The sequence below is a fragment of the Balaenoptera borealis genome (genome assembly GCF_965194805.1).
Source record: "Balaenoptera borealis genome assembly, chromosome: 20".
In the NCBI taxonomy this organism is placed as follows: Eukaryota; Metazoa; Chordata; class Mammalia; order Artiodactyla; family Balaenopteridae; genus Balaenoptera; species Balaenoptera borealis.
Genome location: NC_138879.1, coordinates 41012328 through 41028204, shown reverse-complemented (window position 1 = coordinate 41028204; position 15877 = coordinate 41012328). Strand labels below are relative to the sequence as shown.

Sequence of the window (15877 nt, the reverse complement as noted above, 5' to 3'; positions counted from 1 at the left end):
TGACAGAGTCCTTGTCTTTGAGACACTGCAATCCTCAGGGAGAAACAGCTCCTCCATCCAATTCACTGGTGGGAACAGAGTGCCAAGGGCAGAATGGACCAAGCACTGGAGGATCCCATGGGCAGGCTCACTAGGACATGCTGCCTTAGGATCTAGACCACAAAAAGACCTCCTGCCAAATGTCAACAGAACAGGTCCCCTCCCCCAGACTCGGGACACAGACCCTGCAACTTCCAGAGAGGATCCCAGCCAGCAGGACCTACAGCAGCCCCTGCCTGGTTCCTTGAGTTCCTTGGGGGTAATCCTGGACAAAAGAACTCCGAGGTGTGGTTTTGACAGAAAAGCACACAGAATTCCCCACCCTGGCTGGGGTCTCTTCAGGCTTAGCCTGGTTCTCGATACGTGAAGACCCAACATCTCCCTAAATTCCCCTCCTCTGGCCTCTCCTGGGGCTTGTCTCTGGTCTGACGGCCACCTCTATCTTTGCTGCAGTTTCTTTGCCTTCTTTCCTATGCCTCCCCCAGTTCCTGAGTCTCAAGAAGTTCTCCCAACATACTCACCCTTTCCTACGTAATTCCATTGCCCAGTTCCACCTCCCAGTCCTTCCTTCTGCCACTATTCCTGGCCATTCAGATCCTCAACAAATGTCATGAAAGGAAAAAGGAAGAAAGGAGGGAAGGGAAGAGCAAGGAGAGTGGGGAGAAAAAGATCAAATGACCAACTCATGATAGGGATGCCCTATATTTATCTGATTTCACTTCTAGGGCCTCCAAAACATCATTTAGGAATTTCTCCATCGCTCCTATCCTCCAAGGCAGGTCCCTTGCCTCCATCTTACAGCTGGAAACACTGAGGCTCAAGAATAGAGGAGAAAGCTTTCCTGACTACATTTAGAGGCAGCTGCAAGAGAGTCCAATCTTGGGCATCCTAACTCCCTGGCTGTGCTGAGACCCTGGGTGTGAAATACTAATGGGCAGGTTCCGCCCACACAGTGATCAGAGAGCAGGCGAACAGATGCTCCCAGACAGCTCAGCGGTGCATCCGCAGGAGCAGGAACCACTCCAGCGCTCTTCATCATCCCACCCCTACTGGCTTCAGGTAAGGGCCACCAGGTCCCGGGAGCCGTGCAGTTTCTGACAGGCTACAGCCCTGGTGCCCTCAGGCTGCGCCATTCTACACTCATTCTCCTCGACCCAGCTGAAGAACGGAGGCCAAGCGCCAGCTCTGCCTCCTACCTAAGGAGCCTTGGCCAAGGCCCTTTCTTTCTCTGGCCTCAGTCTCCCTGCTTGCAAAATGTGAAAGCTGGACCTGATGAGGTTTGGAGATGATGGAAGAAACCTAGACTCTAGAGGCAACAGCCTTGAGATTGACTCCTGACTCTGCCACTTGCCAATGGAGTAAACTTCAGCAAGTTATAACCTCAGTTTTCTTACCTGGAATGAAAGGCCATCAACACCTACCTCATGGAGTTGTTACAAGAACTGAACGTGACAATGGATATGAAATACCTGGCACAGAAACATGTGTTGGATAAATATAATACAACATGCTTTCCCTTTCCCGCCAGCCCTGCTTCTCTTAGGCTTAAGGCCTGATTCTTTTTAAGATTTTAAGCCCTGAAAGCTGGACATGGATACATTCCCCTTAGCAAAATGTCTCTAGCATAAAGACCTACTCGAGAAAGTGGTTTGCTGCCCCTGCCCCTGTCCCTGCCCCACGGAGAAGGCACAGCACAGACAGTGGCCACGACAGCCATGACAACCACGACAGCCATGACAACCACGACAGCCAAGAAGGCCACAGTGGGCTTTGCCCTCCTTCCCTCCAGCCTGGGTGCCTGCCATCTTCATGCATTCCGTTCAAGATGAAAGTTGGCACTCAGGCGCCACAAGCCAGATGTTTGAGTTTTGTTAAGAGCGGCTTAAATAAAGCCTTTAAAACAATAATTCTCAGCCATCAGAGGGACATTCTCTTTCTGGCTTCATCTCTCTAACACACAAGATTTTTTTAAGATGAAAAGGGAGAGAAAAACAACCCCTCTACAAAGAAGGAACATTTTTAAAAACACATGGATTTTGCCATGATGCTCTGGCCTTTCTGATATCGCCAACAAAAGAGAAAAGGAACTTAGGGGAAGAGCCAATTTTCTCCAGCCCTTGGCACACACCTGCAGCTCCAGAAGGTGTCTGGAGGAGCCTGGACAGGTGGTGGCCATCTGACAAACTCCCTAAGGCAGAGTTTAAAGAGATACATACTTGGATGACATTGGTGAGTTGGAGAATCTGTCTCCTTCTCCCTCCTGACCCCTCTTCTCCTCCCAATGGAGACTGCCAAAAGGGTGCTTCTGAGAAGAACAAAGCCTGCCCCTCCACCTCCCTGCGTGATGGCACCTGGAAGGGAGACCTGAGGTTGGATGCCCTTTGCAGTCTAGAAGTGATCCTTCCCAAGAAAGGTGATATTGAAGGGAACACGCACGTGATGCAAAGCCACCCAGAAGTCTGTCATGAACACAGCTGCACATTCCCAAAAGCCAGTGACAACACATAAATACCTACTACTGTGAGTTAAATACCAGATTCCTAGAGACTGCTAGGCCTGGTGTAGCTTTAAGAACAGACCCTGTCTAGTAAGAGCCATAAGAGGAACCACGTGCTCAAAAGGAGAACAAAACTTCCAATGATGGTCAAGTGGCTCCTATCAGACCTGTCCTCCCACACATAACAACTATAAACTCTGAGGACTTCCCTGGTGCTGCAACTGGGAGTTTGCATGACACAACTAAGGAGCCCTGGAGCCACAACTAAGGAGCCCACCTGCTGCAACTAAGACCCAGTACATCCAAATAAATAAATATTTTTTTTAAAAAACCTATAAACTCTGGATAAAATATTTTAAAACTACCTAAAGACACTGGTAAAACAAAAAACAGGCAGAAATCAGAGAGTAATTGACACTTGGAAGAATGACAACGGGTGTATTTCATGTTTTTAAAGGATTCCTCCTGAGGGAAGACCATGGTCAGTGCCCTACAGGATAGTTAAAGTTTTAGGAAACCTGCAGCCTTAGTGGCTTGAAGAATCATAGAAAGTGTGGATGAACACAGCAGCTGAAAGTGATGGCAGAAATTCCAGAAAGGAGAGAGCCACAGAGATTAAGCTCCAACGTCTATGTATAAACTCTACCCAAATCTCTGGCTGATCCTTCAACATACATGCACAGGGAAGACTCCAAAAAGCCCAGCTAAGATTACCAGAACTGAACTGAGATTTCAGCTGCTGCCCACCAGAGAGGAGATAAAAGTTTGAAGTGTGAGTTCAGCCAAATTAAAAACAAAAAATCAGCACTCTTTAGAGGAATATAGTAGAATTCAGTCTCTCCAATATATCATTCACAATGTCTAGGATATAATCCAAAAGTACTAGACACATGAAGAAACAGGAAAATATCACCATAATCAAAGAGAAATCAGTACAGACCAATGGTGAGATGACATTGTGGCTTTAATGGACATAAAAGTGACCCTGGAATAAGAAGTCACTTTTCAGGGGAAGCTCTGACTCTGAGATCAGATAGACCTGGACTTGTGTCCCAGCTCCACCACTCCCAGCTCTGTGACCTTGGACAGCTCCTCTACTTCTCTGAGCTTTAGCTTCCTCATCTACCAAAAGACAATAACACTGCCTTCCTCCCATGATTATTATGGAACCAAATAGAAAAATGAATATGAAAGCAACTGGAACAGAATTTGGTACATAGTATGAGCTCAATAACTATTTGTTGACTCTAAATAATGATTCCCAAGTCCACAATGTGTCTTCACCCTTACCTCAGGAGCCTTTAAGCCCCTTGACATTCCATGTCCTTCGGTTCTTAAAATGGGAATGTTCCGCATTGTACAACCTGAGTTCTGGGGAAATTTTTCTGATACATTCTAAGGGACAGTCCCACCCATCTAAGTCAGAAGAATGCACACATCTAGCCGTATCTTCAGTAGGGCCCTGGAAGAGATTAAGAGAAAGCAGTAAGGCCCCCTACCTAGAAATCATTTTATTAACTGATTGTTTGAACAAAACCCTGCCTCCTCCAAGCTCTGGACCCTAAATCCCCACCCTCAACTAGGAATGTGTTGATCAGGAACTGAGATACCAAGATAGTTATAGGATTAGATGTTGTTCAAGTTGGAAGAGACTGAGAGTTGACTTGGTCTAATCTCTTCATTTCAGACATGGGGAATCTAAAGCCCAAGAAAGAGAGGTGATTGAGGTTGATTCCCATGGAAAATTAATAAAAGAATCCACCACCTCGACACAACACCATAGAGGATTACAAACACATATTCATTCATAATTTTATTTCAGTTATATCACAGTTTATGAGCTGTATGAGTAAGTATATGAGAGGGGTTGATGGAAGGGAAAGCCATTCCCATTTTTCAGATGAGGCAATTGAGACCTAACGGGTGATGTGAACTTTTTCCATGACACCCAGACAAGCAGTGTCTACTTGGGGCTCATCCCTGCTCTCTCCATCCCTGATCCTCAGACATAAGCCATTTTTATTACACCTTGTACCTGTGAATGCAATGCTTGGAGTCCATCCCAAGTGGAGGAAACTGGACAGAAGGTGGAACTGTCCAGGAGGAACCATACTGGGGAGGTGACAGGGACAAGACACTACTTGTCAGCCATGGGAGCAAAGCCAGTCAGATTCCCACCCCACCCCACCTCTACTGGGACCCATAAAATTTCAGGGGCTTTGACCTTGGGGTGGCCTTTGGGATGTCCCTCTGGGCTGCTAGGATTGGATTTATGTGAAGTATCTCACCACCTTCAGACTGTGGGCCCCACCTGGAAGACTGGAAAAACCTCAAAAAGAAGCCTCTTGGACAAGTGAGGGTCTCTCTCTCTCTCTCTCCCCAGGAGGCCAGCTAAGCCTCTCCATTCTGGCCATGTACCCCCCCAAGGCTGGAGAATGTGCCCCCTCTCTGCCTTCACCTCCCTTCTCTTGGGTATCCAGCCAAGGCCAGGCCACAGGGAGACCAAATTAGGATTTGTGGGCTGGACCCTCCCTCTGATGCCTGAGGAGTCCCTGTCCCCTCACTGGACAACACTTGTCCATTTGTCCAGGGCACAGACAACTTCCCACAGAGCTAGTGGTCCGGATGCTAAGGCCCAGGCTCCCTATGCTCTCTCCAGCCCCACTAGCACCTCTGCCTCCCCCAACTGTGCCCCCAACCCTTCAGAGCAGTCCTCCAGCCTTCCCCTCCCCCCACCATGCTGCTATTCTGAGCTGCTCATAAATTGCCAAGTTTGACTCATTTTTCTTCATAAATCCAGAGCTTCCAGCCTCCTGTTTGACTTGTGTTCCTGAGTTATCCATGAAATTCTCAATGGCTCATTGAATAGCCAAGAAGAGGTCCCTCTCAGCCTCTACGAAAAGCCACCAGACGCTGAGATGAGTGATGGCGGGGTAACCAAAGACAGGGGGTGTCCAGGCTCTGGAGAGGGGGCAAACTTCAGAGACCTGGCAGGAAACTTAAAGAGTGAGGGGAAGCAACTGGCCAGGTCTGGAGAAGCCATTCTGCCACCACCAAAGGAAGTGGAATCGGAGAGGGAAATGGACTTAGCTGAGGTACCGCAGCCTGTTCTTGGAATAATGATAAGCCCTTTGGCATTTCTTTGAATCCAGGATCATTAATCCAGAGAACATTAAGACCAGAAGGAAACTACAGATTCACCTCATTTTTCTTTTAGCATTTGTGTGTGTGTGTGTGTGTGTTAAAATATACATAACGGGGGGCTTCCCTGGTGGCGCAGTGGTTGAGAATCTGCCTGCCAATGCAGGGGACACGGATTCGAGCCCTGGTCTGGGAAGATCCCACATGCCGCGGAGCAACTAGGCCCGTGAGCCACAACTACTGAGCCTGCACGTCTGTAGCCTGTGCTCCGCAACAAGAGAGGCCGCGATAGTGAGAGGCCCGCGCACCGCGATGAAGAGCGGCCCCCGCTTGCCGCAACTGGAGAAAGCCCTCGTACAGAAACGAAGACCCAATACAGCTAAAAATAAATTAATTAATTAATTTAAAAAAATAAATAAAATATACATAACGTACATTTGCATTACTGTACAACTATCACCACCATCTATCTCCAAAGCTTCACCCAATTTTACAGACTGAAAACCCAAGAGCAGAAAGACCAGAGGACCAGCTCAGGGCTACATAGCAGAGGCCTCTGTAGCAGAGGCCGGGTTAGCATTTGTCCAACAAAGTGTCGCCCAGAGGCAGACACACGTGTGGGGACAGAGGCTGGGTACGTGCTGCAGAAGAGAAAGGGCTCCTCCACAGCGCTTCCCCACCCCGCAGGGCCCTCACCTGACAGGCAGCCCCTCCTCCCGTGCACCTGCTCATCCCCTTCCTCCACGAACTTGAGAAATGGCCCCAGCTGCATCTGAGCCAGCAAACACAGCCGGGGTCTCAGCCCCCAGTGGGATTATGGAAGCCAGCCATCCCCGGCTGAGAGCTTAAATACATCTACATAATCAGCTCCCCTCGACCCTGCTGCTCCCACCATTTCTCATGAAACCTCACTGAGGCTCTGATTCTTTTTTTTTTTCTTTAATCAAAAACATGAACCGACACCACCCCTCCTCCCCCAAGTCAGGGGAAGGGTGGTGCTATTTAGACCCAGGACTTTGGTATGACACAGGCCAGATTAGACCCTGGGAGGGGGAAAGTGATAAAATACATCTCCCCAGCACGCACACACACACACACACACACACACACACACACACACACGTGTGAGCGTTTAATTACCATGAGAAATTGCTTCCTGACAATAAATGCCACCCCACTCTCTCTCTTCTCCAGCCAGACGGCTTTTGCTGGAATATCTGTCCCCATAATGAGCCCTCAGCTTCTCCCTGAATAATTCATACACAGGTAGGGCTGGGTCTTGTAGGGAGGTTTGGGATGAAGTGGAGGAGTCAGGGAAAGCCCCCAGGGCTGGCCGAGGTGGGGACTCAGGCCAGTCTACCAGGGGTGGGAAGGGAGAACATCTCTCTGAAAAGATTACATTTAAGCTGACAGCTGAAAGTTTTAAAAACCCAGTCATGAGAAGAGGGGGGAGGGGAGGGCATTCCCAGCAGAGGGAAAAGCATGTGTTAAGGTCCCAAACCTGGGCCACAGGTCTCAGGCCACCTGCACCCCCTTGTCCAAATCTGTCTCTTCTTGGAAGGATTTCCCTCTGCCCTGCTCACCACTGCCTCCTATCCACAAACAGGTAAACAGTGCTTCATAGCTAGCAAGGAGTTACCCCACAGTCACCTGTGAGATGGATCCGGAAACGTTCCTTTAGAGATGAGGAAGGTGCAGGTTAGAGGGGCAGAGGACTCTCCTGCCAGAGGACCCTGCATTCCCATTGCCCACCGGGCTCTGTGGGAAGTCAGGGTCCCTGAGAGACACTCTCCTGCAGAACAGCCCAGCAAGAAAGGTATAGGCTCTGGAATCATATTCCTTGACTTCACATCCTAGCTCCTTCCCTTACTAGCTGTACCTCCGGGGCAGTTCACTCCACCTGTCCCAGCCTCCCTTTCCTCACTGGTAAAATGAGGTTAGTATTTTTCCCCACTGGATAAAGTTGCTCTGTAGAATAAACACATGGCACGGTGCCCAGCACATAGCAAGCACTCAAAAATAACATAAGTAAGATTAGTACTATTCAGGTTCAGGCACAAGACAAGATTGGGTTTTTAATTTGTCTTAAAAATGAAATGCACACCCTCCAATCGGCACATTCACAGTTTTAATATAAACCAAACACTGTCTCCACCCTATTCCCCTTCCTCCCCACCCTCTGTGAATGGCCGAAACTATTGGCCACTGTCCCATGGGAAGAAAGCCCCAGGTTGCTGTGATGACCCATTAAGATGACATACAGAGTGGCTCTGCACACTGGATGGGGCCACACAAATGGTCTTTGTTGATGAAAATGCTCTTAAAGCACCAACCTCATTATCTGATGCTCCTGGTCCCTAATGGTCCCTCTACCTCTATTTTTCAGTTGTGAGCAAGCAGCCATATAGCTGCAACCAAAGTCAGGGACAGACCTTCATGTTGTAATCAAATGAAACTTGCAGCAAAGCTAATCAGCCACACGCGGGAGCTGTGGGTTATGATTATTCTGCTACTTGGAGATAAAAGCTCATTGGTAAGCACCAGCTCAGAGAGGAAGTGCTTCGGTTTCTCTCCTTTGTCAGTTCTTCTGAATCTCTGAATGAGGGTGGCATTAGATTGAATCCGTATCACGGGCACATATGCTGACATTCATGCTCAAGAAATTCCAGACCCTGGATCCATCATCATCCAGGGCTCCCTGCGGCCCCCACCCCACCCAGCACACAGGTTGAGTCTCCTTGGGTCTGCAAGTGGGTCTCTTTCATCCCTCCCTTCATAAGGGTGTCTAGAATGTCAGCTCACCCATCAGTCTCAGGGAAGGTGGTACAGAGGACATCGATTCTGAATTAGAATGCCTTGGATTCAAATCTTGGCTCAGGCTCTTTCCTCTGCCGTCGCGCACGCTGAGCCCTCCTTGTTGGTCGCCGTGTCCTTGGCTGGTGTGAAAATGGCCACAAACTTTCTAGTGCACGAGAAGATCTGGTTTGACACGTTCAAATATGATGATGCAGAAAGGAAATTCTACGAGCAGATGAACGGGTCCGTGGCTGGCTCCTCACGCCAGGAGAACGGCGCCAGCGTGATCCTCCGTGACATCACAAGAGCCAGAGAAAACATCCAGAAGTCCCTGGCCGGAAGCTCAGGCCCTGGGGCCTCCAGTGGGCCCGGTGGAGACCTCAGTGAGCTTGTCATCCGGATTGCCAGCCTGGAAGTGGAGAACCAGAGCCTGCGAGGGGCGGTGCAGGATCTGCAGCAGGCTGTCTCCAAGCTGGAGGCCTGGCTGAGTGCGCTAGAGAAAAGCTCGCCCGCCCACCCGGCCACAGCTCCGCAGACCCAGCACGTGTCTCCCGTGCACCAAGTGGAGCCCCCCCCAAGGAAGGCGGCCACCGTCACAGAGGACGACGAGGACGATGACATTGACCTGTTCGGCAGCGACGAGGAGGAGGACAAGGAGGCTGCCCGGCTGCAGGAGGAGAGGCTGCGGCAGTATGCTGAGAAGAAGGTCAAGAAGCCTGCCCTGGTGGCCAAGTCCTCCATTCTCCTGGACGTCAAGCCTTGGGATGACGAGATGGACATGGCCCAGCTGGAGGCCTGCGTGCACGCCATCCAGCTGGATGGGCTGACTTGGGTGGGGTGCTCCAAGCTGGTGCCCGTGGGCTACGGCACCCACAAGCTGCAGATCCAGTGTGTGGTGGAGGACGACAAGGTGGGCACGGACCTGCTGGTAGAGGAGATCACCAAGTTCGAGGAGCATGTGCAGAGCGCTGACACTGCTGCTTTCAACAAGATCTGAGCCCTGGCATTGGCCTGAGCGTGTGAAGCCTTGCAGCCAATAAAGACTGAGATTCCAAAAAAACAAAAAAACAAACAAATCTTGGCTCAGCCACTCACTAGCTACATGACCTAGAATGAGTCACTTGTCTTCTCAAGACCTTAGTTTCCCCATCTGTATGTGAGGTCAGTGTAAGGATAAATGAACTAGCATATGCTTTAACAGAGTGGTACATCGTTGGACTTTGGTATCAGATGCTTGGATTCATATCTCAGCTTGGCTACTTGCAGGTTGTGTGGCCTTGGGCAAGTCATTTGACCTCTGTGAGCTTCAGTCTCCTCGTCTGTTACATCAAGCTAGAAACAGTATCTATCGCCTAGGGTTGTTATGGGCGAGATTGGGACATTACATTAAAAAGTGCTAAGAGGAGTGCCTGACACGCGTGGCACACGCATCAAATGTTTGCTGTAGTGGTTGTTAGCACGACTACTGGTCCGGTGCTTGCCTCATCTTAGGCCCTCCTCTCAAACATGCAGGCTCCCTGCTCCCACCCGAAGGGACAGCCTGGGAGTCCAGGGTAACAGGAGCCCTGGAGGCCACAGACACACCCACACGGGCAGGAGGTAGTAACACTGATACTGGGTTTCCTCTGGGGTAAGGTGGGGCAGGGAACTCTGGACAGGGAAAAGTCAGGGAGGAAATCAGACAGGTGGGAAGGCCAGGGATCAGGCAGGGCTGGCTCCAGATGTCAAGGCTGGGACCTGACAGAGCTGCTGGACCCAAACATGTGGGCCTTCACTCTTGGAAACTCTGAGACCAAGATGCCCAGCAGCCCTGACTTTGAAAAGTGCTCCATTCAACTGTGAATGAATAATTTACAGTCTTTGATCTTATATTGCTGAGGAGAAGGCGAGAGAGAAGACCATGAGGGCATTGGGAACCAGAAGATGGGAAAGGAGGAGAGGAAATAACCCCTTGTGGCCTATCTGGACTGTCAAGTCTCCTCAGAGACAATTCCCATAGTCTGGATGCTGGCAGGCCCGCTGATCCTTCCTCACTGGGCGACCAGACAGCAAGAGCCACATGAACAGGTTTGGGCCAGTGCATCAGTAAGCTCAGCAGGAAAGAGAAAGGAAAAGTGAATAACCCAGTGAGCAGTGAAGGTGTGATGCTTTAGGAGCACGGCCAAATGACTTCCATTTCCCCTGCTTAGATTCCATCTATCTCTCCAGTTGGCAAACCACTCTTCCTTCATCAGAAAACACTGAGAGAGCCCTTTCTTCACCAGCCTGTGGGTGTGAATGGCACTAACACCACCCAAATATCGCTAGCTCCAAGCTCCTAGCAATATCAGATTGGAATATCTGCCAACTCGGGGATTCAATCCTTTGCAAACTCTCTCCCGGCATCTGGGAGCCCCAGGAAGTAGCTCACCCATGAATAGATCTGCGTTTTCACTCTCTTGATTGCTCCGCAAATTTGCTATGACAAAACCCTCCACTAAATGAGGTGGGGTTGTTTTCTTTTTTAATCTTATACTTTAACCAAGTATTTTGGAGCACCGACTTTGAAGCAGGCACTGTGCTAAGTACTCAGCATTCTCCTGCAGGGTGGGAAGAACTTTCCCTCAATCAGCGTTAGGTTCAGATGCAGGCAGGAGGGGTTCCACAGCAGTGTTGCTTGGTTCCCAAAGGGTTAGGGACTAAATGAAATGACCCTTTCGGTCAACATACACACAGTTTTTTCCCTCTGGGGACACTCAGGCTACCAATGTCACTGGGTTCCAAGAGTTTTTTCTTTTTTTAAACATGTACTTTTTTTTCCTTTGGCCACACTCCGTGGCTTGTGGGATCTTAATTCCCCGACCAGGGATGGAACCCGGGCCCTTGGCAGTGAAAGCAAGGAATCCTAACCACTGGACCACCAGGGAATTCCCCCAAGGGGTTTGGTGACCAGCCACACACCTGTTCTCAGAACCCCTACCCCTCCAGCCCTCAGGCATGCTACAGCAGCCAGACCTCAAGACCAGACCTCTTCAGCCCTTTGTGATGAATTCTCTCTCAGGGACCCTTCTGTCCCCCAGCATCCTGGCTTCTACTGGCCCTTCCACTGGTCCAACAGACACAACTCTGAATATATAACCCCAATTGTGGACAGAGTTAAAGGTCTGGGTCCCCCCCCACCCAACAAAGTCTTATTCTTCCATGCATCAATGGATGCAAACAGATGCTTGCGGTAGGAAGGGTCATTATCACACATGCCAGCTAGATGAGAGCCTCGGCCAGCCTGGAGGCTACTGTCTCCCTCCCCAGTCCTGGCTGGAAGCCCCCAAGGCCTCTCCCAGCACAGGCCCTCGTGAGAAAGGGAGGATCTTCGAGCCACTGAAGCCGTAGGTGAACGAAAGTTCCAATTCTCTGACATCACCTCTCCCCGCATGGCTGGGCCTGCTCCTTTCTGAGCCTGACCGTGTGGGAGCCCAGTGGGGAGGTGCCTGGGATGCAGGTGTCCCCGGCACGGCCACCTTAATCTGGCCCTTCTGGCTGGAACCCAAGGTGAGCAGGAAATGTGTTGGGAGAGTTCTGAAGGGGTGGGAGCGGGTTACAGTGAGCCACAGAGCAGTCCCCTACACACACACCCCAGACTTGACAACCTTCCCAGGCCTTGGCATGACCTAGAGGTTCCAACTTTCACCTAGACCCTGGTTTCTGTGGCCTTCTGCCTCCTTCTTGAGGCCAAGTCCCGTTCTAGACCCCTGTTTTGATATCTGCAACCAAATCCTTGGGCTTGAGACTTTGCCTCAATAGCTAACTAACTGAATAACAAAAGCAGTAATAATGACTAATATTTATTAAGCACTATTTATTAACAGAGTCAAACACAGTTACTTATAATTCATTTAACCTTCACACAACCTTGTGAGGTAAGTACTATTATTAAACCCATTTTATGGATTTATAAGCAAAGGCATGATGAGATCATCCTCAAAGGCTGATGGATGGCCTCATCTAGTAACCCACCCACCTGCTAACAGACCTCACCAAGGCCGACTCCTCACCTGACACTTCTCTGAGACATCATCTAGGCCAGTGTGTGTCAAAGCTGAAGACTGGATCTGCCAGGCCTGTGCTAGATTTCTCCTCTAGATCTTATTTCATCGTCAGAATGACTACGGATGGTGAGCGTTACTGCCCCATTTTGTAGATACCAATACTGAGGCTTGGAGGCTTAAACGACATGCTTTACCACCCAGCTGGTAAGTGGCAAAACTAGGAAGTGTGTGGCAGCCCTTCCTCATGCTTCTTGCCACCCAGCATCCCCACTACACAGACATCCAGCATCCGCAGTTGGCAGGCAGGCACCCCACCCCTTCCACAGTTCTGGTCCTGGGAAGACAAGAGGCAAGCAGGGCCCAGGCAAACACTGCAGGCATGAGGATCTGGGGAAATTCTCTGGACGGCGGCACCCCTCCCTTCTTCCCTCCCCAGGGAATCTTGGTGAGGAGAGACATGTGGAGATGGAGGCCTCTTGTAAAACTGATTAAGAAGCCCTCCAAGCTCGACGAGCAGGTCCTTTACTCCCCTCAACACTGGGCTTCTGGGCCCCTCTGCCACGTGGGCTGAGTGTATCTCTTCAGCGTCGTGCACCCTCATCCCAGGGCTGCTGCCCCCACCAGAAGTGAGGGGCCGGGTACACCCCCTTAACCCTCACCCTCTGACCCAGCACAGGAGAGCGAGAGCACAGACTGGTCTTGCTTTCCTCCTCTACTCTCACCCTCCTATTTTTGTTTTGTTTAAATAAGCCTCCTTCTGCCAGGCAGAAGGGCCACCTCCCGAGCTCCCTGATCCTGTGGCCAGTCTTGTCAAACCTGGCCTCCCACTGCCTCTTTCGAGAGAAGGGGCCTTCTCTGAACAGCTTGCCCAGCTCTGCGTCCCCCAGCCTGAAATGTGTCCCTCTGCTGGAGTTGGAGCTGTTCTGAGTGTTCGTGGAAAAGTGGAGGAGCTGCCTAAACTCTCTACCTCCAGGCCTTTGTGAATGTTATTTTGTCTTCGGGAGAACTACCACCCACCCTGCCCCCAAATCTTTCTTGTGCTTTAATGCACAGTACAAATGTGGATGGTTTCACGCATCTGTGAAGCCACCCACAATCACCCCAAGGTTCATTTTCCCCCACTCAGTGCCCTCTGCAACGCACCCCCTTTTACCATCCCCATCACCCTATGATGTAACCATGGACCCAGAAACCTGAGCTCCTGGGCAGCAGGGCAGGGTCTTACTGGCACGCACAGTGCCAGCACCTAGTAGGAGCTCAGTAAAGGTTGGGTGGCAGAGCAGTTTGCCCTTTCCCTGGGGTGGGAGCCCTCAGGAAGTGTGGTCCTCAAGCCTTTGTAGATCGAGCACAGCAACGGGGACAACAGCAGAATCCTCCTGGAGCCAGGCACTGCGTGGGCACTCAGAGCATCACATTCATAGACTATGAGTAAAGACAGCATTTAACTGGGCACTTACAAGGGTGCTGGGTGCTGCGCTAAGCACTTTACACCCATTATCCTATTTACTCCTCACAACAACTATGTCACATGGATACCGTTAGGCCCATTTTCAGATGGGGAAATGGAAGATCAGAGGGGTTAATTAACCTGGCCAGGGAGACACAGCTGCTCAGTGGCAGAGCCGATACTCAAATCAGGTCTGACTCTGGAGTCGCCTGCTCCCCACCCCCACTGCGCAGTGTTCCCCTTCTTGTTTGGGTTTGAGGCTCCGTGTGAGTCCATGACTAAAAGGACCAGAGGCTTGGCTGGGAGCGACAGTGCCACCCCTGCCCCCTGAGCCGGGACTCAGACTGCCAGGGGACACCATCAAAGGTAAAACATCCTGGTCAATTGTAGAGTCAATTCTCCAGCTCTGGGAGATAAGCCTCACCTGTCAGATGAAAATCTTACCCCGGGCACCCAGCCACCTGCAAATGATAATTCAAGGGAAGCGCAGGCCTCAGAGGCAGCTGAAATCCTTAACCGGGCCCCACAGGCGCACCTCGTCCTGCCTTCCCTCGGCTCCAGCCACCCAAACCCCCGTCCCAATCCTGAACCAGGAGCCTTGAACCTGCCTGCCTGTTGCACCAAACCCGCAGGCATTGATGGCCCTGGGCAACCCAGAGGAAGAGGAGCCATCCTCACTGGCCCAGGACTTGAGGCCTGCGTGGCCGGGGGTCCCAGGCTGGAGGTGAGCTGGAGGGTACTCAGGGCCACACACACACTAAAAAGAGCTTAAGAGTCACTTCTAAAGGGAGGGGATGGTGTGGGATCATGAGAAAGTCACTTCATCTTCTGAGCCTCTGTGTGCTCACCTATAAAATGGGTGGGACTCCCGGCAGGCCTGTCTCAGAGGCTGCTGTGGGGAATTCAAGCAGCACATATTGGGGAAAGCTTTGCAAGAACCTGAGGGTCATGCAGATGTATGGGACTGTAATAGCTAATAGTGAAAACGGCACACACCCTTAGAGAGGGCTGACGTGGGGCAGGCGCTATTCTAAGTGCCTTAGGCATATTAACTCATTTTATCCCCAGAGCAACCCTCTGAAGCAGGAACGATTATCCCATTTTACAGATGAGAAAAGTGAGACCCAGGGAAGTTAAATAAGTTACCCGAGGACCCCTAGCTAGTGTGTGGCTGTGCAGGCTTGTGAAGCAGGACAGTCTGGCACTAGACTCTGCTCTAACCATGAGACCACACTGCCTCTCTAGAGCTGTGGTTTGAGGGGTAGAAAGGAAGTCAGGGAGTCGGCCTCTCTGAACAAGTTGGCCAGAAGGAGCTGGCCCTGGGTGAGCACTTGCTATGTGTCAAGCACTTTCCTCACCTCTCACTTAATTCAGCAGCCCGGGCAGCAAGGGATGGGGTCGGGGCCGGCATCCTCGGCCCCATCAGCACACCAGGAGACTGAGGGCCAGAAAGCCCAAGGTCTCTTGGTTGGTAGGGACTTGAACAGTGTCTTGAACAGTGTCTTCTCATTTCCCTTCCCTGTTACTTCCAGCCCATACCAGCCTTGTCTTCCTGAGCCCAAAGTCTCTGCCACCCCCTGCATTTCTGGGTGCCGGGGACTGAACACCCTGGGGGATGGGCAGTGAGGTGACCGGAGGCTGGACACAGGCCACGCCCTGCCTTACATACCCTGCCACAGGGCCCCCATCTCTCCCTGCCCACAGCCAGCTTGCCCGACTCCCACCTCCTCTCCCATCGCCATATCCAAACTGCCTATCCAGGGCACCCATCAGGGTCCTGCAGAGCGGGGTCTAGCATGGCCACAGCCTGGCCCTGGAGAGCTTTGGAATGTAGGTGAGGACCTGCCCCCTGAACCAGCCTGGCCCCCGGTATCCCCAGATGCCCCACCCACATATCCAGCTGTACCCTGGCTACTCTCAGGCCATGATTTT

General features: G+C 51.1%; 1 protein-coding gene and 1 pseudogene across 2 annotated transcripts in view; one reads left to right on the top strand and one right to left on the bottom strand.

The window, feature by feature from the left end:
- The window catches only part of CCT6B (chaperonin containing TCP1 subunit 6B), a 244710-nt gene that overhangs the window by 182468 nt on the left and 46365 nt on the right, over window positions 1-15877 (bottom strand). The gene's annotated exons all lie outside the window — the stretch shown is intronic.
- LOC309617934 (elongation factor 1-delta pseudogene) lies at window positions 7848-9633 on the top strand (annotated as a pseudogene). Its single transcript has one exon. The product of its transcript is annotated as an elongation factor 1-delta pseudogene (transcript).